Genomic DNA, 23,472 nt, shown 5'->3' with positions numbered 1-23,472 from the left:
AAAAAGCAAGAGAGTTCCAGAAAAACATCTATTTCTGCTTTATTGACTATGCCAAAGCCTTTGACTGTGTGGATCACAATAAACTGTGGAAAATTCTGAAAGAGATGGGAATACCAGACCACCTGACCTGCTTCTTGAGAAATCTGTATGCAGGTCAGGAAGCAACAGTTAGAACTGGACATGGAACAACAGACTGGTTCCAGATAGGAAAAAGAGTATGTCAAGGCTGTATATTGTCACCCTGCTTATTTAACTTATATGCAGAGTACATTATGAGAAACTCTGGGCTGGAGGAAGCACAAGCTGGAATCAAGATTGCCAGGAGAAATATCAATAACCTCAGATATGCAGATGACACCACCCTTATGGCAGAAAGTGAAGAAAAACTAAAGAGCCTCTTGATGAAAGTGAAAGAGGAGAGTGAAAAAGTTGGCTTAAAGCTCAACATTCAGAAAATGAAGATCATGGCATCTGGTCCCATCACTAGAACTTCATGGGAAATAGATGGGAAAATAGTGGAAACAGTGTCAGACTTTATTTTTTTGGCTCCAAAATCACTGCAGATGGTGATTGCAGCCATGAAATTGAAAGACGCTTACTCCTTGGAAGGAAAGTTATGACCAACCTAGACAGCATATTCAAAAGCAGAGACACCTTAACTCCAGTTGGAAAATCTCCTTTTGAACGAGAGAGGTTATACTTTTGTCTCTAATTCTTTTATAACCAGAATATACATATGTATAATATTTGTAGTTGAAAAATAAATACAAATGTACACACACGCGAAAGAAAAATGGAAAAGAACATGTTTCTCAAGTCTTCAAAATCTCTAAATAGCAGAATAACTAATTGCTCATGTTGAGCTGAATAAAGACATTGAGACCAATAAAGGATTAATAGATTGCATTTAAAAAAAAAAAAAAAAACAAAAGCAGAGACATTACTTTGCCAACAAAGGTCCATCTAGTCAAGGCTATGATTTTTCCAGTGGTCATGTATGAATGTGAGAGTTGGACTATAAAGAAAGCTGAGCGCTGAAGAATTGATGCTTTTGAACTGTGGTGTTGGAGAAGACTCTTGGGAGTCCCTAGGACTGCAAGCAGATCCAACCAGTCCATCCTAAAGGAGATCAGTCCTGGATGTTCATTGGAAGGACTGATGTTGAAGCTGAAACTCCAATACTTTGGCCACCTGATGCAAAGAGCTGACTCATTTGAAAAGACCCGCTGCTGGGAAAGATTGAGGGCAGGAGGAGAAGGGGACAAGAGAGGATGAGATGGTTGGATGGCATCACTGACTCACTGTACATGGGTTTGGCTGGACTCCGAGAATTAGTGATGGACAGAGAGGCCTGGCGTGCTGCAGTTCATGGGGTCCCAAAGAGTTGAACACGACTAAGCAACTGAACTGAACTTAGTATTTAGACCATTAAGCCATGTGATATTAAGTTCAACATACTAAGTGAGTTAGGAATTTAGTATTTCCCCCCATGTTGATAACCAACCACTTCGGCAACACTTACTGAACCCCCATCCTTTCCTCACGAATGTGAAGGGCCTTCTTTTTCATTTGTCAAGTCTCCCTATGTGGAGGAATCCGTGGTCTCCCTTTTCAGATCTCAGTCACTGCTTATTTATACTAATGCCTGATGTCAGATAGTAGTGTCACCTTACCTCATTGTTCTTGAGTATGTTTAAATGCTCTGTTCATTGGTGTGCCTAGTGCCTAGAACAATGGCAGACCCATAGGAGGGGCTCAGTTAATATCTATTGAATGGCTGAAGCAGTCTCATATGGTGCCAGCTAAGTCCGTAATCCAGCAGTTCCTGACACCCTGGACAGTAGCTTACCTTTGGGAAGAGGAGGAGACAGTCAGGAACACCATCTCTCACTTCTTCCCTCCCTTACCCTCTGTTGCGTTTTGTCTCTTCTCATTCAGATCAAACTTTAGGAGAATGAATTCTCAGCCAGCCCAATAGGTACTGCTCAATAATGGCTACAGCTTGCAAGACCAAGGTTAAGTAAGAGTGAGATTGCTGCTAATTGTGACCTTGGAGAATTCTGATCACAAATTGTAGATAGCTCTGTGAGGTTCTTTGCAATCCGACCAGTTTCTGGGCCCTTAAGTTTTGGAAATAAGACAAGGGTCCCCTGAAACTAGGTCTTCTATGCATTTGGACACCTCTATTTTGCAGGTTAGCAGTGCTTTCAAAAAAGACTTCTTTCTGTAGTGTAGTTCTCAGCATGTGTTTTTAACAAAGAGAAACACCGTCTACTAATGCTCGTGACATGCAAAACATTGTACTAAGTGCTTTGATATACATGTATAGTTAATTGATTCTTCAAAGCCATCTTTTTTTGTTTACTTTTTGCAGTAACAGTATTCATTTTTTCATTCATCTAATTTTCTTAAACCTTATTAGACTAAGTTAGGGACCAGGACTGCCCCTCCAAAAACTCACAGTTGAGTGGAAAGCAGACTTTTAAAGAAATATTTGCTATGCAATGTGATAATTGCATTTACAAAAGCATATCCAAAATACAGCCTAGAAAAGAGCCAGTTTGAGGGGCAGAAGAGAGTCAGGGGAATCTAGGAAGAGGGGTGTAAATAGGACATGACACCTGGGGACACTCTCGAGGGCCTCTGTCTGGGCCTCTGGCTTCGTCTGTTTACTCCCACCTCCCCTGATCTCTTCTCAGTGAGCATGTCTCTCTACTTGCTCATTTTCACTGATGGCTTCTTGCCTTCACCACAATTAAAAAAAATTAACTTTTAAGCAACTTTATTGAGGAATGGTTTACATATTATGAAATTGGCCAATGGTAAGTGTGTAATTCAGTGATATTTAGTACATTTCCTGAGTCAAAATCATCATTTAAAGTAGTCTTAACCTCAGTTGTCAGCTGCAAACTGGAGCTCAGGGAAATGCCGTATCGTCTCTGTGCACATCGACCAGGCAGAGCTGGGATTCATACTAGAGTTACAGCTTGTGAGAGCAGATTCAGGTTTTCCACAGGGAGATGAGCCCACAGAGGTCTTCAGTATGAAGGCGCCTTCTTTGTTACCTTGGCACCTAAGGACTGGATATGTTATGAAACTGGAAGCTGTGGTTCACAGAGGGTTTAGGTAAAAACACCGGCAAAGAGGGTTGGATTAGGTGCTGTTTGAAATGTGAGTAAAATACCTTAAGAATTCAACCATAACACATAAGCAACCAAACAAGAAGCCTTAAAAAAAAAAACAGTTAACCAGCAATCAGTGTGTGTGATACAGCCACAGTTTAAAATATGTACTTGTGCTGTAAATAATAAACCACTTTGTTTACTTCTCTTCTAAACCATTATGCTTATTAACTGGCTTTCCAGGGTATTTACATTGATTTTCTAATGGAGAACATTTTCGTTTTCCTCCCCTCACCTCAAGCAAGCTGTGACATGGAATAGTCAAAGAGGCAGTTCAAAGGCGCAAAGCTCCCCACTCTTTGGAGTCTAAAACACAGGGTTTGAGGTATCCTGACAATTGAATTAGCTGACTGGTGCAACAGTATAAAACACTTTATACATAATTTGTGTTGCCTGGCACCCCACTCCCGCACTCTTGCCTGGAAAATCCCATGGATGGAGGAGCCTGGTAGGCTGCAGTCCATGGGGTCGCCAAGAGTCGGACACGACTGAGCGACTTCACTTTCACTTTTCACTTTCATGCATTGGAGAAGGCAATGGCAACCCACTCTGGTGTTCTTGCCTGGAGAATCCCAGGGATGGGGGAGCCTGGTGGGCTGCCGTCTATGGGGTTGCACAGAGTCGGACACGACTGAAGTGACTTAGCAGCAGCAGCAGCAGAGATGGCAGAAACAAGACTATGCGTAATAAGCCAGAACTGTCTGGACCCCGGCAGGCCGCCTTCCTGCCTTGTGGAAGGGAGGGCAGCGGCTCCTGCCATTCTACTTTGAATTATGCGTTGTGTCCTGCATTTCAGGTTTTTGAATATTAATGCTGGGAAAATGGCAATAGTGCCTGAGATATTTGTTGACAGGGTAAAAAGCTCTTCACCCCTCAATAAAAGGAAGGCTCAGACCCAGCCCATGCAGAGAGCCCTGCAGGATTAGCCTGCTTGGCTGCCTCTTCATGCATCCGTCATTGTAATGATGGAGTTGAATGTGCAGAAGCCCTCACCTGCTCCTACTTCTGGATTCAGAAACCATGGGAATAGTTTCAGTTCAATATCAGGACACCCGGGCAGAGGTTACTCGATGGTTGGTATCTATGCTTTTAAGGTCATTATCAAAGAAAATAAATCTGAGATAATTCTAAGTTCAGTGTTTTATTTATTTATGATCAGAGTCATTTTTCAGGAAGTAATATAACACCTGCCCTAAAGCAGAGATTGGTAGACTTTCTCTTTGAAGGGCCAGATAGTAAGAGCTTCCTGGGTCATATGGCTTCTTGTCACAGCTACTTAACTCTGCAAGTGAAAACAGCCATAGGCGATACATAAGACACAGAATGAGTAGGTGTGGCCGTGTCCCAGTAAAACTGTATTTATGGATGCGGAAATCTTAATTTCACATAATTTTCACACATTATGAAATAAAATTCTTCCGATTTTTTCAGTCATTTAAACATGTTAAAGCCTCTTATGGATCACACACACACACAAGATAGGCGGCTGGATCTGGCCATGGTTTTCTGGTAGCATTAGGTTTTTGCCTGTGTCCCAGGTGTGTCTGCAGTTCGTCTTCCAGTATGTGAACCAGCACTCAGAAGTCATGCCGAACCACATGGACAGAAAACCAGGAACCCATTCCAAACCAAGATATTTCATAGTTCATTTCCCTGCTTGTCTCTCTGGCTGCCCACATACACACATCCACCCATCTACCTTTATTTGTTGTTCGTAGCACCCTCTCTAATTACAAAGGATCTTGTTCTCATGCTTCAGGATCCTAATGAGTTTCATTAACTAGAATTATGGAAATTTATTATGGAAATTAGTAGTGAGGCTTGTGGGCCTCACTTTCTTTTCTGAAGTGGATACCTTTGTCTTCTTTATCTTCAGATAATTTATCATTACAAGTTATAAAATGAAATTAGAATGTTGCAAGCTGTGCATTCTACAAATTTATTAACCTTCCATTTAATAGATTTTGCTAGTGCTTGTATAGTAAGAAGTGGTCACTTGGGATGCAGATAGTCTTTCTGAACTACAGGCAGCTGTAAGAATTGTCTGGGTGCACCACAGTGATTTGCCAGTCGGGTACATGGGTACTCTGGGAAATGGGGCTCAAGATCAGGTTAGAATTCACCAGTGCTCAGAAATTTGGTTCTGGAGTAATGGTGCAGTGGAGATGTGTTATTATACTGTGGCTTCTGAACTGAGATGTGATACACGCAGCCTGGTGGACCTTGGACCACTCTGAACCTCATCATCGGTGACATGGTGATGAGATAGTTTATGTGGATGTGGCCTTTGTAAACTCTGAGATGCTGCCCATGTGAAAACTGTTACTGTTATTTGCTGAGTCTGAGTACAGTTTCTGGTTCATGGCTCACACACCTGGCTGGTTATTAGAATCCTTTGTGGGAGTGGAGAGGGCTTTGGTAAAATACAGATTTCCAGTCCCACCCCAGAAATGACTGAATCAGAATTTTTCTGAGAGGGCCGAGAAGTCTGTATTGTTAACAGGTTCCCTAGGTAACTGTGTTGTGTTTGGGAAGCTTTGCTTTGTTTGTATGCCTCAGCTGATTGATTTAAGAAAACTAGAACTTCCCTCTTAATCCTCGTCTGGACTTTCCCCTTAAAAGTTCATGCCATTTGTCTTCACAGACAAAAAGGGAATCAAACATAGAGGCTCAGGAAGAACAAGAATTATTTTCAGTTTAGCTTCTTGGGAATGTGTTTCAGCAAGTGGAAATAGGAGAACTGGTGATTTGATATCCAACCCAGAGTAAGTACCCAAATTGTTTCTCCTTCTTCAGCTCTCTCCCCGTAGTCCTGAGTTTTACAGCGTTGTTTTCACATCTGTGCTCTGAAGCATGCATGTGAGAGAAAGAGCAGGACGTTCAGCACACCCTGAATGTACACTAGATCGACAATATCCGTTCCAGTTTTGCTGCGCAAAGCTCATCACTGAAAATGTTTTTCCGAGTTATTTCTGGAACTAACACCATTGTAGTGTTGGCACACACAGATCACAAACCCAAAAAGAAACTCAGTAGTACTAAAAAGATACATTGATTCTGAGTTTCTCACATTCCTTGCGTTGCCTCTGATTTACATATGAGTAATTGTAGATTTCAAATGAGTGAAAGCACCCACCTCCACTTTGGCAGCCCAGATTGTTTTCAGCAGGAGAGCTCAGTAGTATGTACATACACTCAAATGCTCTCATATATCGCACTCTGCAACTTCCTCATGTTTGAGAACCATACAGAGTAGTCCTTGGTTTGCAAAATTTCTTTCATAAATATTAAATGTTTGCTATCCTCTAGATATGTTGTTAGAAATTTACCTAAGACATAGTCCCACAGTCCTTATCTTAGAAGTTCACAGGGTTGGTAGGAGGGTGGTTCTGAATATATGGCTACAGAAAAAGTTAGCTTTCATGTTAATTATTATTACTTAAAAATATATATATTTATGTATTTGGCTGCAGCAGATCTTAGTTGTAGCATACAGGGTGTTTTAGTTGTAGCATGCAAACTCCTGGTTGTGCATGCCACAACTAATGTGGCATCTAGCTCCCTGACCAGGGATTGAACCCCAGCCTCCTGCACTGGGAATGCGGAGCCTTAGCCACTGGACCACCAGAGAAGTCCCTCATATTAATTGTTATTAATCAAACCATGTTTCCAAATTATGTTCACTATAAAAGTAGAGAATGGTTCTCATGGAAAAATAGATCGGTGCATCTACTCTGTGTGTAGACTGATCCTTTATTCCATAGGTTATTGTATTGTCATTCTTTATTCCATTTTGTTGTTGTTATTGAGTCGCCTAGTTGTGTCTGACTCTTTGTGACCCCATGGACTGCAGCCCACCAGGCCTCTCTGTCCCTTACTGTCTCCCGGAGTTTGCCCAAGTTCATGTCCACTGAATCGGTGATGCTATCCAAACATCTCTACTCCACTTATTTTATTAATTTGATAGCACTACTACTTTGAAAGTGAGTAGACGCTTGAATATTTGAGGGGCTAAAAGAGGTGTATCTTCTCCATTTTAGGAGTGTTAGGTAGATACATTCATGCGTGTTGTCCAGTATTCATTTCTGGTTTCAGCTGTCTCCATAAGGATAACTTGGATTCGGAATCTCTACCCTATGGCTCCAAATCTCCAGAAGTGATTTTCTAGCACGGTCCTGCATACTTCTCCCTCTCGTTTCCCAAATGAGGAACATTGAATGTCAACAACAGTGAAGCTTAGTTTTTCCTCTCAAACTTTATCTTCTCTTTGGGTCTCTTGTTTTAGGGAACCCCATGACCATTCTCCCAGTTGCGGAGGCTTCAGTCTTTTGACAGCATTTCTGGTTCTTTTCTCTCAATCCTCCTGAGGAGCTGAATACTGTTGGGTGAATCTTTGTTGTCTTTCCTTTCCACTGCCACCCTCTTACTTTTAAATCTTTGTCTCTCAAACAAGGTCTTGGGGATTTGAGTGTTCTTCATTACAGGTTACGCAGGCTTCCCTGGTGGCTCAGCAGTAAACAGTCTACCGGCAGGGAGGAGCTTCAGGCAACACGGGTTTGAAGCCTGGGTCGGAAAGATCCCTTGGAGGAAGACATGGCAACCCACTCCAGTATTCTTGCCTGGAGAATCCCATGGACAGAGGAACCTAGCAGGCTATAGTCTATAACATCTCAGAGTCCAACCTGACTGAGGCCACTTAGCACACACGCACACATCATAAGTTTCACAGTTTTTGTGTTCATGTCCAGGATAAGCTAATAAAATCAATAGGTATGTGTTTGGGGGTGATCAGATTTGTAACTGAGTTCTTCTGCTGATTTGAATGCCCACATTCGTATTGTGTTTGTGCGTTGGCTCTGAGCTGGGCAAGTCTTCTCTCTTGCACCATGAGGTGACCAACTTTGTCTGGAATTCCTTGCATTGCTATAACTGTCTGAGTTTGGCTTTCCCAGTGTTATTTTTGGATTCTCAGAACTTAGCATTAGGCCTGACACACACTGGGCACTTATGGTTATAAGCATTGTATGTATCTTATTCTGAAGCTTGCCCCTCACATAGTATATGGGGATAGTTACAGCTATATATTTTTTGTTTTCTTTATGTATTTATTCATGCATTTAGTTATGTTATTTTTTTTTAGTTATGGTTGTATTTAATATTTATTTGGTACTTAGTCATGTTGATGACAGCTGACTTAAACTGTTGCTTATTTTTAGACATTTGGAGTATTTTCATTTGTTGGCTATTTGAGTAGTAGACTTAAAAACATCTTTGCACAAAGTTGTTTTTCTCTCATCAATATTCTTTTCTTGGGAATCTCTCGATGCAGTTAACAGGTCTAAAGGCACCGGCAGTTTTATTCATCTTGTGATGTGACGCTAGGTTGCTTTTTGTTCTGTTTTGCTTTAATGAAGAGTCTGGACAGAGTTTAATGGATGGCCTCTTCTTGGATATCTTTCTTTAGTTTTCAGTTACACTCCCTTTGGTTTGCAATCAAGCTGAGAACAGATGATGGTCATTATCCTCCTGCCACGGCATCATTGCTCTTCTGCCCCATTCTCCCTTCCTCCAGTCTTATACCCTCAGCCACACCTTCAGAAATGTGTGACGTGCATACCACTTCAGCGTGAGTAATATTTCAACAGACAAATCTAATCGTTTAATCCATTCGTGCTCAGAACACAGCAGAGGCTTTCCACTGCTTGCCAGATAAAGTGCAGCCATGTCATTAGGGTGTACAGAGCCGCTCTCGATGTGGGTTCTGTTTCCTTTTCTAAGCTTATCTTCGGCCACTGCCCAGATGCACTCTCTGCTCCCTCTGATGGCACTGTTTTCTCTTGGGAATGTCCATTCTCTTCCCTCCATCTGAAGTGAATTTCCCAACCCCTTGCCTGCTGGGCATTGCCTTACTCAACATTCTTTAAGACTCTGCTCATAGTCTTAAGTGTTGCCCTCTTTCCAAACCTTATGTCTTTCCTCCCTCCCATTCTTTTTTTAAAAATATTTATTTTAATTTTATTTTTATAGTATTTTAAGTAAAATTTGTTTTGGTTTATTTGGCTGTGCGGGATCTTAGTTGGGGCATGCAGGATCTTGGATCTTCATTGCAGTATGTGGGATCTTTAGTTGTGACATGTGGGATCGAGTTCCCTGACCAGGGATTGAACCTAAGGCCCCTGCACTGGGAACACAGAGTCTTAGCCACTGGACCACTTTATCAGTCGTTTTTGTAATCCAGCTTTCAATTCAGTAACTAGCACGCAGCTTGTCCTCAAGAAACATTTTTTTTCCCCTGAATGAACAGAACTGTTATTTTGATTTACTCAGTTGTAAGTAGACTACTTATAGGTAAGTCTACTTATTTGTGAGCTGAGAATCCATTTATGGTATATATGATAATTCTCAATTGTCCAGAATATCAACTTTTCCCAACTACTTGTTTTTTTTTTTTTTAATGGGCATCAGTTATAAATTTCTTTCTTAACTAAGCTGTAAACACTAGACTGTAAGCTCCATAAGAAGTTATCTAGTTTACCGTCATTTCCCTAGTTCTTAGTATTCATACCTGGCACTCAGTGAGCCCTCAATATCTGTTTGTTGAATGAGTGAATAGATGAATGAATAAAATTTTGAGAGAAAGCCACTAACCATGTGGCATGTCACATATATATGTATATGTAAACAATATGTGTTTATATACACATATCCGCCCTGTTTGACTCACTGTTCTGTGGTGTGTCATTTTAGCTTAGTGCTTTTCTTCATAACCCCTGGGGCAGCTTCGACCTCCACCATTGCACGACTGTGGGAGGGCCTGCTTCAACCATGCCATCTCATGCTCACTCCTTTAATGGGTTAATGTTGTTGTTTAGTCCCTCAGTCATGTCCGACCTTTTGCGATCCCGTGAACTGCATCACACCAGGCTCCCCTGTCCTCCGCTATCTCCCAGAGTTTGCTCAAATTCATGTCCATTGAGTTGGTGATGCCACCTAACTGTCTCATCCTCTGCCTCCCTCTCCTCCTCTGGCCTTCAATCTAGCACCTTAAAAATGTCCATACAAGCCAGGGAGCTAACAGCTTAGTGTAGAAGGCAGGCTAGTCCCTCTGAGCCTCAGTGTCGAGCTAGGCAGTCTCTAGGACTGGCCTCCTCATTTGTCTCCAAACATCAGCCAAACATCCTGTTGTCCTGGGAGCTAACTAAATCATATCTGCATGACTGAGCTGATTGATAGAGACGTGGTATTATGCAGAGCCTGCTGCCAAAACCTTAAGAGGTTATTTTGAGGTATCGGCAGAGAGAGATCACATCCGAGTCCCCTTGTGGAACCTTCTTGGCGTATATGTCTCCCTTCTTGGTATCCTGGTGAGAACTTGCATGATTTTTTTGACCACAGCCTATTACAAGGAAAAAAATAGTCTACCTACTACTTAGTTTCTTTCTTATATTACTAGTCCTATTAAAAAGCTTTATGCTGCTGCTGCTGCTGCTGCTGCTAAGTCGCTTCAGTCGTGTCCGACTCTATAACAGAATACAAATTGGAGGTAGGAAGTAGCAGAGGGGAGGGAGTACATGGTGTTGTGAGGGAAAAGAACCATCTTCAACTGTGTTTCAGAATGATGAGGGCCAGGAAGACCTGAAAAAGAAAACCTGGGATGGCAACAAAAGTCCTTCTATTTGGTTCATTAAAAAAGATATTCTCCATTTTCAATGAGCTGCTCTCTGGTTTAGGACTTCCATTAAAGCCCTGCTGGGTGAAAGCTAAAATCTTAGTTGAAAATAGGACGGATTGTATTTATTAAAGCTATTATCAGTGGTGACTGCTCTCAAATGCATTTTCTTTTATGATGCTGGGAGGACTACAGGAAGCGTTTCCAACTCGAGAATCGTTTAGATTTAGCCACAGGGCTAGCTGGAAACGATAGTGCTCAGCAGGCACAGACCAGAGTCTGGGTATCTGCGCTGCGGAGGCTGGCGGATCTCCGCCAGCAGCTGTGTTGCATCCACGTGGCGGGTGGCGCTTAATGAGGCTGGCTCCCATCTGAAGTTGTGGGTGAGCAGTCATGAGGGCAAGAGAGCAGTGCCTGGCACACTGGAGAAAGATGAGTGCTGAATCCTAGGAGAGCAGGGAGGGCAGAGGAAGGCGAAGGCTGGATCTGACGGAGATGAGATGTTTTTCTTGCTCCATATCCAGGGCCATTGACGTTTACTTGGCCCTCAAATTCCATGCAAGCAGATATATTAGGGTTCTCTAGAGAACCAGATGAATAGGATATGTATAAATATATATACAAGAGGAGATTTATTATAAAAATTAGCTCATGTGGTTATAGAGGCCGAGAAAGTCTATGGTTTGCTGTCTGTAAGCTGGAGAACCAAGAAAGCCAGTGGTATCATTCAGTCCCATCCCAAAGGCCTGAGAATCTGCTGATAGTATAAATTCTGATCTGAGTCTGAAATCCAGAGGATCAGAAGTTCCGATGTGATATCCCGGAGCCGGGGAAGATGAATGTCGCAGCTCGAGCAGGGAGGGAACTGGCCCTCCATCTGCCTTTTCACCCTGTGCGGGGCCCTCAGTTGATTGGCACGTGGCCACTCACTCTGGGGAGGGCCATCTGCTTTATTCAGTTCGTCAGTTCAAATGCTCACCTCTTCCAGAAACAACCTCACAGACACACCCAGAAATAATATTTTACCAGCTCTCTGGGCTTCTTTTAACCCAGTCAAGTTGACAACGTAAAATCAACTAACACAGCGTATGAATTCTTGTGTGTATGTGTTTAGTCGCTAAGTCGTGTCTGGCTCTTTTGCAACCCCGTAGAATGTAACCTGCCAAGCTCCTCTGTTCATGAATTCTTAAGTGTCCATGAAAACTCCTGTGTGTATTTCCACCACAGGCACTACAGAAGCAGCCAGACTCTGGAAGCGTAAATAGAGTGAGTGAGGTAGAGCCTATTTATAAAGATTGGTGGAAAAAAGACACATTTAGAATGCATGGAGGGTTGGGTTTGGTCCTTTATGAATTTGGAATTCTCTAGGTACTTAGAAGAGAGAAGGTTTCCTATTTTGTTCTTGTTGTCATCCCCTGCCGTACCCCTTACCCAATGAAGAGGACTGAAAACACATTTTGGATGAGAAATAAACAGATTGGACCCCAGTGAGATGGGGAAGGTAGAGAGTGGGCTGGGGTGTTGGTTGGACCAGTTGTTCTCTTTATTAGTTTTGGGATTCTGGACGTGTGAAAATTGTGGTTTAGGAGAAAGGTGTGTAAGACCGAGAGGCAGAAGACCCAGGTTCTAGTCCTAAATCTGCCTCGAGTTTGTCAACAGAGTGAATCAGGAGCAATTCAAGTGTCAGTTGATATTTGACAAGCTATGTTTTCCTCCTGGAAAGACCATAGTGCCAGTGTGTTAAATATTACAAGTCCTTCAAATTTTTCTTCAACTGAAACAAAACCCGAAGCATTATTTTAAATCTTAATTTGACCAAAGATTAAAACTGAAATAGTGGAGAAACACTCATCACAAATTGCTAGTGGGAATATAAGTTGCCCAAGAGAAGGGGTCAACAAACTTTTTCTGTAAAGAACCCAATAGTAAATATTTGAAGCTTTAAAGGTCATGTGAGGTCACTGTCAAACTTTCTTCGCCACCCACCACTTCCTCCTCTTCCTCTTTAAAAAAGTAGCTCTTTAAAAATGCAAAAATATCTTTAGCTCATGGCTGGATTTGGCCTGTGGATCATAATTTGCCATCATCTGATCTGGAAGTGGTTTGGCTTTATCTGTCCAAGCTACAGACACTACCATCTGAGCCACCAGGGAAGTCCAAGAATACTGGGGTGGGTAGCCTATCCCTTCTCCAGTGAATCTTCCCAGCCCACGAATCGAACCCAGGTATCCTGCATTGCAGGCAGATTCTTTACCAGCTGAGCTTCCAGGGAAACCCACACAGTTATCAACAGGTGGAGGAATTCCTCTTGCAGGAATTTATCCTTAGGTACGCTTGCATCTATGCAAAATAGCTGGTGTATAAAGTTACTCAGAGTAGCTTTGTTTGAAATGCCAAAATATTGGAAACAATCTAAATATTCATTATGAGAACTGGTTGAGCAATAGAATGGCCATACAACAGAATATAATACAGTCTTTTAAAAGAATGAGGCAGCTCTATGTGGAATAATGCCCAATATATGCCATTAAAAGGGAAAAAAATAAGATGTAAAACAATATTTTTAGGATAATGCCATTTATTAGTTTTTAAAAGGAACAGTGTGTATGTGTGTGTGTCTGCCCAAGTGTACACACATGATATACAAATGCTTGCACTTATTCTATGTATAGGATACTGATAGCTATGGTTGTCCCTGGGGGGAGGGTAATTGAGTATTTTAGGAATAAGAATGCTAGGGAAGCCTACATTTTACTTTGTATTATTTTATAACTTACGAGTTTAGTTCCATGTCCATGTATCACCTATTCAAAAAATAAGTTGAATTTTTAAAAAATAACTGAAATGGGGGAAATAATAGTAATTCTCAATGTGAAAAAATTCGGCAGTGTTAATTGCTTAAAATAAATCTGAGTCTTTCTTCAATCAAAAGTGAACCTGCACTGCCCTGAAAAATATACACTTTCGGTTTCCTTTATACGATGGTCCTTTGGCAGCTTTTAATCATCTAGGATGGCAGAACCCATATCTTGAGAGATTGGATTTAAGGTTATGCTGTTGGTAGTGTTCCTCTGATCTTTAAAATTGTTACCAGTTGTACTACAGGTTGACCTGAAGAAAGAGTATATATGAAGAGAGTTCAGCTTGGTAACAAAATAAAATCCACAGCCATGGAATATTAGTGCTGAAAGGTTGAGACTTACCCAACCCCTTGCTTGTAATCAGTGTGCTGAGAGGTCTGGGGGCTGCCCAGGTGGCTCAGTGGTGAAGAATCCACTTGTCAGTGCAGGAGACAGAGGAGGCTCGTGTGTGATCCCTGGGTTGGGAAGATCCCTGGAGAAGGAAATGGCAACCCACTCCAGTGTTCTTGTCCATGTTCTGGGAATCCCATGGACAGAGGAGCCTGGAGGGCTACAGTCCATAGAGTCGAGAAAGAGTTGGACACGACTTGATGACTAAACAGCAAGAACAAGAGGTCTAGAGCCCCCCAAGATCAGGCAGCTAGTGACTGCACAGCCTTTAACTCAAACTTGCCCATCTTGACACATACTGCTGACAGGGAGAAGCTCCACCTCTAAGGGGAGTACTCTGTAGCCCTAAACTTAATTTTCCTGTGTTCTTAACTCACTGACAGGCAGAGATGCAGAACACGGGGCCCCAGCAGCCACTCTGCATGAGCCATGCCCAGCCATGTCTTTGTGTCTGCCAGAGTCTCTGTTCTCTCACCTCCCTGCCCTCTCCTCTGGAACAACTTTTTACCAGCTCACTTAGCAGTTCTTGTTCCTTCCCCTGAGCAGAAAGCCTAGCTGCTTCCTTGGGTCCCTGAGATAGCTAAAGTGTTGGGACGAAAAAACAGCCTATCTCTTCTTGGGGGGAAAGGGTGATTTATGGGCACATGTTGCGGTGGCGAGATGTGAGTGGAAAGGATGTGGTGTCTGTCACTAATGTTTAGATGCAGAGAGCCGAAGGCAGAGGAGATGCGGCTGATCGCAAGCATGGCTAGTTCTCACCGCTCTTCTTTTCAGTTCCAGACACCATTTCCTCACCCCTTGAATCTGGCCTGGCCTTGTGATTTTCACTTCGGCCATGTGGAGAAGGAAATGGCAACCCACTCCAATATTCTTGCCTGGAGAATCCCATGGACAGAGGAGCCTGGTAGGTTACAGTCCTCGGGGTTGCAAAGAGTCGGACACGACTGAGGAACTTCACTTTAAGAAGGAAATGGCAACCCACTCCAGTGTTCTTGCCTGGAGAATCCCAGGGACGGGGGAGCCTCGTGGGCTACCGTCTATGGGGTTGCACAGAATCGGACACGACTGAAGTGACTTAGCAGCAGCAGCAGCATCGGAGTGCTGTAGTAGTGATGAATGGTGCTTCAGCTCCAAGCCCAGGCCTCAAGAGGCATTGAGTGTTCCTGCTTGCTCCACTGTGCTTCCATCATTACCATGAGAATATTTTCAGAACAGAGCCAAATGACCCTAATTTTCCTAGCCAAGAACTTCCTAAATCAGTGAAGAGCCAGCCGACTCCAGGGTAACAATTATACCAGGGTAAGTAATTCCAGCCAAGATCAGGAGAGCTACCTAATCTGATCACCATATCTAACAGTAGGAGCTGTCAGCACTTATTATTGTGTATCAGTGATGTGTTTGTATTGCTTATTCTACAACATTATTGTGAAAGTATGTAATTGATACATATGGAGATGGTGAGAAATGGACAGGTACTTGGCTCTGTGTTTCCACATGGAGAAACTAAGGGTTTCTTTGCCCTCCTAAGTAATACAGTCTGAAACATGGAGAAGTGTCTCTGGTGCAATAGAACAAAATAAAACAGAACAACAAAAAGGCAGAGCTAAGTCCCAACATCAGGCAAGTATTCTATAGTTTTGCGTCTAGCAGCAGCTCTAGAAATGTCAGTACACTGTAATACCAGCGTTTCAGTGATGGTCCTTCCTTCCTTCTTTCTAAACTGTTTAACATGATCTGCTGGGATTTTTCCTCTCTTGCCACGAGGTAATGGGTTCCTAAGGCAATTTTACTTAGGACCTTATGTGAATTTCCAAATATCAGGTAATTTCCATGTTACATATTTGCTATCATTCTCAAGTAGAAGAGCTACCCTAGTCATGTGATTTTAAAAACCTGATAAAGGACATGGAAAGGAAAAGTCTAATTAGAAGAATCATTCAAGATGTTGGCATAACATTTTATGTCAGAAATATAAAGAAGTTTTCTTAGGAAGTCTGTAAATTAGACCAAGTCAATTCCAGTATGACACACCATACTGTGCACACCCATTCTTAACTTAAAAAATAAAATTCTTAGAAAAATAAGATGTTTCCTTAGATAATTTCTATCTAAGGATACACCAAAAAATAAAACTGTATGTGTGTGGATCCACACATGTACATGTATCTTAAACTAGCATCTAACATCTTGCTTAGTGGGAAACACTAGCGATTTCAGTTTAAAAAACCGAAGATGATATTCATTATTGTTCTGGCATCGCTTGCTTGTGCAATAAAGCATGAAACGTGTATTTAAAGTGTAGCTGACAATAAGAAAGAAAGTTTTTTTTTTTTAATAAGCAAAGTAATTATATACCAATAAAAACATTCCAGATGGTGATACTCCTAGAATTAACGAGACATCAGTAAACTTGTGAGTATATACCTAAGAAATAATACCAGTATTATGGATCAGCAACAGTCTGTTGGCTGTAATGGGAAAATAATCCCGATCACAGTAGTGCCAAAAACACAAAACCCAAAGAAAAACTCTCACATCCTTGGACTTAGATGACTTAGGTGAATAAAGGAAGTTACTAGGAGATTTTTTTTAAAAAATTGGAACAAGTGAGAACTGCATCAGTTGTCTGGATGTTAGAATACTGAATACTTTATATTTGTCCTTTCACTCAGTATTTTTATAGATTTTATATAAGCCCCTAGAGTGCTGAAGAAGAGGTCCATTGCTACAGTGTTTAAAGAGTCTCTGTCCCTTTGCCCTCAGGAAACAGAAAATCTGGTTAAGAATGCTTTAAGCAAGGAGAGATTCAGGTTTATTGTCTTGCTGTGAGCGGTAGTGTGTTTCCAGGGAATTCAGTGACTCAGCCCCAGCCAAAAGGACATGGGTTCTTTCCTTTTCCTGCTTTTTTATGTTTACCTGTTGACTCTTCCCCTCAGGTGTAGCTCCTGATGGTCACAAAGGGCTGCATCAGTTCCAGGCAATACTTTCTCACACACTGATAGGTGGAGCTGAGAAAAGGGACCTTTCCTTCCTGCACAGATGTCTTTCTATCAGGAAAACCTTTTCCAAAGCTTCCCAGAAGACTTCTCCTGTCTCACAGACCAGAATGGCATTAAATGGACCATACAGTAACTGGTGATAAGAAGGATTTAGCCTGCAGCTTAGACTAATCAAGAGTTTCCTCTCTTTCTTTCGCTGGGGAGAGCCCCGCCTGCCCAGACTCTGGAAACATGGTAGACCACGGGGTGAACTGAACAAAATGGATCTCTGCCCGCAAGCGAGCGTGGTATGTGTGCAGGGGGCTAGTTTCTGTGCTCCAGTGAACAGCATTATTTATAATAATGAAAAAATAACTTCATTCATTTTACAGTAACTACAAAATATATGGCACAGGTTTAAACTGTGAAAGTGAAATTGTGCAAGTTAGTTGCCCAGTCGTGTCTGACTCTTTGTGACTCTGTGGACTGTAGCCCACCAGGCTCCTCTGTCCATGGGATTCTCCAGGCAAGAGTACTGGAGTGGGTTGCTATTCCCGTCTCCAGGGGATCTTCCCTATCTAGGGATTGAACCCGGGTCTCTTGCATTGTAGGCAGATTCTTTACCATCTGAGTCACCAGAGGAGGCAGATTCTTTATCCTCTGAGCCACTGTGATTTATAAATTGTACATCTATGATAATATTATTAAATTACTAAAAATTGTTTTCACAGAATAAAAACTTCTAGAATATTTGTAGGGGAGAAGCAAGATATAGAATTATAACTAAACCAATCCCATTTTCATTCACTCATACACACTGAAGATTGGAAAGAAATATACCAGAGTATTGGTTTTTTTGTACTGCTAAATTAGGGGTTCAGTTCAGTTCAGTCACTCAGTTGTGTCCGACTCTTTGCGACCCCATGAATTGCAGCACAGCCAGGCCTCCCTGTTCATCACCAACTCCCGGAGTTCATTCAGACTCACGTCCATCGAGTCAGTGATGCCATCCAGCCATCTCATCCTTGGTCGTCCCCTTCTCCTCCTGCCCCCAATCCCTCCCAGCATCAGAGTCTTTTCCAATGAGTCAGCTCTTCGCATGAGGTGGCCAAAGTACTGGAGTTTCAGCTTTAGCATCATTCCTTCCAAAGAAATCCCAGGGCCGATCTCCTTCAGAATGGATTGGTTGGATCTCCTTGCAGTCCAAGGGACTCTCAAGAGTCTTCTCCAACACCACAGTTCAAAACCATCAATTCTTCGGCGCCCAGCCTTCTTCACAGTCCAACTCTCACATCTATACATGACCACTGGAAAAACCATAGCCTTGACTAGATGGACCTTAGTCAGCAAAGTAATGTCTCTGCTTTTGAATATGCTGTCTAGGTTGGTCATAACTTTTCTTCCAAGGAGTAAGCGTCTTTTAATTTCATGGCTGCAGTCACCATCTGCGGTGATTTTGAAGCCCCCCAAAAATAGTCTGACCCTGTTTCCACTGTTTCCCCATCTATTTCCCATGAAGTGATGGGACTGGATGCCATGATCTTCGTTTTCTGAATGTTGAGCTTTAAGGGAACTTTTTCACTCTCCTCTTTCACTTTCATCAAGAGGCTTTTTAGTTCCTCTTCACTTTCTGCCATAAGGGTGGTAATTTTCTCCTTTTCTGTTTTTCCTAAGCTTTTCCCAGTAAGTATGTAATACTTTTAAGATCAGAAAAATTAATAGCATTAAAATTGCACACTTCCATTGTATTGGCTAGGTTTTACTGTGCAATAAACTATCCCCAAATTTAGTGACTTTGTTTATGTAGCTTGTGACTCTGCTGGTCAGCAGTTTGGGCTGGGCTCAGGCGGCCTCTGGAGAAGGCAATGGCACCCCACTCCAGTACTCCTGCCTGGAAACTCCCATGGACGGAGGAGCCTGGTAGGCTACAGTCCATGGGGTCACGACTGAGCAACTTCAGTTTCACTTTCCACTTTGATGTATTGGAGAAGGAAATGGCAACCCACTCCAGTGTTCTTGCCTGGAGAATCCCAGGGATGGGGGAGCCTGGTGGGCTGCCATCTATGGGGTCCCACAGAGTCGGACACAACTGACGTGACTTAGCAGCAGCAGGTGGCCTCAGTCAGGTGGGCAGTTCTGTTCTTGGCTGTAATTGCTCATGTATCTGAGTCGGCTGATGGGTTGGCTGGGGTCTAGCTGTGAGACCTCATCTTCATGCTACGAGTTTTCTCATCCTAAAGCCCACTAGCCCTGGCTTGGTCTCATGACTGTTGGAGTTCCAGGAGAGTGAGCAGAAAAGAGACAAAGCCTCTTGGGCCCAGCTTCAAAACCAGTATGCTGTCAATTCTGCCACATTTTATTGGTGAAAGCAAGTTACAAGACCAGCCCAACTTCTAGGGGTAGGGAAAATAATGCTCCCTACCCCTGCACGCTTGGTGGAGGAAGCCACATAATGTTGAAAAAGGATGTGGATACAAGAGGAGTGGTGAGCTTGTGGGCATTTGTACAAGCGGTGTGTCTTCTATGTCTTTTTATTTCCTCATCCTTGGCTGTGCCAGGCCTTGGCTGCTGCATGCAGGCTTTCTCTTGTGGTGCGTGGGCTTCTCGTTGTGGTGGCTTCTCTTGTGGAGCGCGGGCTCTGGGTGTGCAGGCTTGCTTTAGCAGTTGCAGCACGCAGGCTCCGAGGTTGCGGCTCTCAGGCTGTAGAGTGCAGGCTCAGTGGTCGTGGTACATGGGCTTAGCTGCTCCTCGGCATGTGGAATCTTCCCGGACCGGGGATTGAACCTGTGTCCCTTGCCTGGGCTGGCAGATTCTTAACCACTGGACCACCAAACAAATCCCTCATTGCATTTTAAAAATAAAGAAGAAACAAAGGAGCCTCACCCAAAGATTATAGAAATGAACTATGAAGTAAAATGCATGTATTTAGATGATGAGAACTTTTAAATGTTTTCCTTCAAGGTTATTGGGAAGATTTTATCTTCTCAGTCATGGATGGTTGAAGGTTTAGTGACAGCTTATCTCTGAGGTAGCATGAAGTATTAAATCAGGCTGTTTCTAGAAGGAGAGGAGAGAAGCAAAACCCTCTCTGTAAATGAATTAATTCTGATGCACACTCAGAATGTGTTCTCTGGGAGTGTCAGTAACTCATCCTGTGTTGGAAACTAGCAAAGTGCTGAGTGATGGGACCAGAAGCAACAAGCTGGAGCTTCGCTGTGCTCAGAGCCTCAGCGCTGTTTTCATCCCTCTCCTTATCAGAATGGAGTTTAGAAAGGGTCTGCGGGGTAAAGCAGCTGAATAATTAGGATGCTGCGTGCCATTTCTCGATGATGCGTCATTGTCACAGCTATGGTGTTAGGCAAGAGGTGACAGCTGAGAGATATGTAGCTTCTCAGACTCTTAGGGGTTTTGTGGGGACCTGAAGCCTTTAGCATAAGCACAGTGCAGCTTCCTGAAGCATCAGTTTTGTTTTGAAATATTCTTCGATTTACAGAAGAGTCTGCAAATAGTTATATATTGATAGTATAGACAATCTTTGTGCATCCTTCACTTGCCTTCCCCTTCTATTAACATTTTATGTAACCATGGTGCCTTTGTCAAAACTAAGACGTTTACAATGCTCTTAACTTTAATTACTAACTGTAGACTTTCTTCAGACTTCAGATTTCCCCAAGTTTTCTACTAATATTCTTTTCTGTTTCAGGATCCGATTCATATTGCATTTAATTTTCATGTGTGGTTATTCTCCTCCAGTTTTCTCTTCCCTTGCCTTCCATGACCTTGACACTTCTTCGAAGAGCAGTGATCAGGTAATTTGCAGACTGTCCCTTGATTTGGGTTTGTTTAGTGTTTTCTTGTAGTTAGTTTGAGGTTATAGATTATAGCAATGAGTGAAATAGAAGTGATATGTCCTGGTCATTGTATCAGGTCAGGAAGTACATGACATCAGCGTGATTCACCACTGGTGACGTTAACCTCGATCGCTTGGTCATGAGGTGGTGTCTGTCAGATTTTGCTGCTGTTAAATTACTCTTTTTTTCCCTTCCATATTCTGTTCATTAGAAGAGAAATCACTGAGTCCTGTCTACACTTAGGGAGAGGGAAGGAGTTTAAGCTCCATCTTCTAGAGGAAGGAGTCTCAAAGAATTTGTAGGCACATTTTAAAACAATCGAGTAATTAATAATGCTTTTATTCATATATATTGATATTTGGGGATGATACTTTAAGACTGTGCAGATATTCATAATGTTTCATCCATAGGTCATCACAGGTGCTAACAGCCCACCCTTGTAGGGCCACTTCTTGGATTGAGACATTTCTGTTATAGTTGTCCTTTTAGAAGAAGTGTCACTCCTGTCTATTACACCTGGATTTGAGTTACCTTCTGGATTATTTCTTCGTTGATGTCTGCCCAGAAAGAGCCTGGAATTGGGCCGGAGCTTTTACAGTGAGCAGTGGAGAGTGCAGTCCCGCTCACGGGCCAGAGAAGAGGCAGGCAGCGGGCTAACAACCTGCTTTTCCTGGTTCTTCCTCTACACAGATTTGTGACCTCGGGCAAGGCCATGAATCAGATGGTCTGGGGACAGTGTGTTATCTCATCTGACTTTGATAGGCTCAGACACAGAATCCTCTTTTTTCTGCCTCCTTTTTCTCATCTGTGAAATAGGGAAACTTGGTGAGTGGTCTGGATGAACCTTGACATGCAGGGATCCTAGATAGCGGCCCTTCTTGAGCACACCAAGAGCGGTGTGGGGGAAAGATGCAGAGATGCTGGGGTTGGGGCAGGGGGGAGGATGTGCTCTGCTTCAGCTGATCGCAAGGTTGGAGGCTTCTCAGGGGAGAGGGAGATGCTGAACAGGAGATGTTGGGGTGGGGTGATGCTGTCCTTTGCCACCCATTCTGTGTGTCTTGTTCTTCTGTTCCATTTGTCTGCCCTTCACATGAGCAACAAGAAATCGAGAACTCAAGCTGGAAGAACTGGAGACTAAAAACAGGCCAGGAAGATGTGTAGAGAAAGACTGCAGGCTAACGCAATCTTCTTAGGGCCCCGCAGGAAGTTCTTTCTGGGCTCTCTGGCTTATGTCTGTGTCAGCGGTCCCAGAGTCAGCAGGTGCACGTCTCCCATCTGGCTGCTGGAAAGAAGGACATTCTTGGTCCTCACTGAGGATGGGGGATGGGCTTAGACTTGGAGAGCAGCTGGAAACACCAAACCCAGGTGGCTTGTTCCAGCCTTGTCCCCAGCAGGGGCCCACTGTTCCTTTTTACAGCCATTTGGATCTTTTGCTCTTTGGTTCTGGCGACTGATCTGTCTCAGCCAGAGAAAGAGAACTGGCTGCTGGTTAGCTTTCTCCTGAATTTTTCTCATTCCCCCGCTTTCCCAGGCTTTCGTATCTCTCTTTTGAACTAGGGACTGCCGAAGTCATCGCTCCCATTTTCTTTTCTTTTTGAAATTTGTTCGTATTAAAGAGTTCTCCTGGTCCCTGACCTGTTACTTCAGGCATCAAATTTCACATTTGCTTGGTGGTTTGAGAGTCCCCCATCTCCATCTCTGGGGCTTCCCTCCCAAATACAGGCCTGAACACAGGCCTGGCTTCTTAGGGCTCCACCCACCCCATTGCAGCTGCTCTATAACAGCCCTTCAGCCATTTGAGACTTGGCCTGGGGTCAAGTTTCTTCTTTAAATACAATCTTTAAAACTTGCCTTTATGTTGATTTCTAAAGTAGTACATGTCTGCAGAGTTAAAACTTGGAAAACAGAGAAGATAATGAAAGTCAACCATAATCCCATGGCTTAGAGAATGGCAGAATGTTTCATTTATTTTCATTTATCTATTTTCTTTCACTCTCTTTCTGAAGTGTGTATGAATGTGTGGGTATAGGTATGATCATTTAACATAACTGGAGTCATTTTGTACCTTTAGTAAACATGTTCTTGTTTTGCTTTCATTTTCCTGGCATCTGCTGGTGTTTTTTTTTTGTTTTTTTTTTTAATGTATATTTATTTGGCTGCATCAGATCCTAGTTGCAGCATGTGAACTCTTTAGTTTGGGCATGTAGGATATAGTTGCCAGACAAGAGATTGAACCCTGGCACCCTGCATTGGCAACTCAGAGTCTTAGCCACTAGACCACCAGGGAAGTACCCCCCACTAGCTACTGTTAACATGACTCTTGGTGTGTCTCAATTTTTTGAAGTTAAATGGTCGCAACGTGTTCTACTTACTTAATGATCACACATTCACTTTTTTTTTTTTCCATTTAATCCCCATTTCCACTTTCACTTCCCCTCTGTTTTAGAATGGTGATGATCTTGAGTTTTATACTGCTTACATCAGGTACTATTTTAGAGACCATGTTGTTACATTTCATTCTCAGAATAGCCTACAGGGTTA

This window comes from Capricornis sumatraensis, chromosome 4 (assembly GCF_032405125.1).
Source record: "Capricornis sumatraensis isolate serow.1 chromosome 4, serow.2, whole genome shotgun sequence".
NCBI classification, from domain to species: Eukaryota; Metazoa; Chordata; class Mammalia; order Artiodactyla; family Bovidae; genus Capricornis; species Capricornis sumatraensis.
This window is presented reverse-complemented; position numbering follows the sequence as displayed.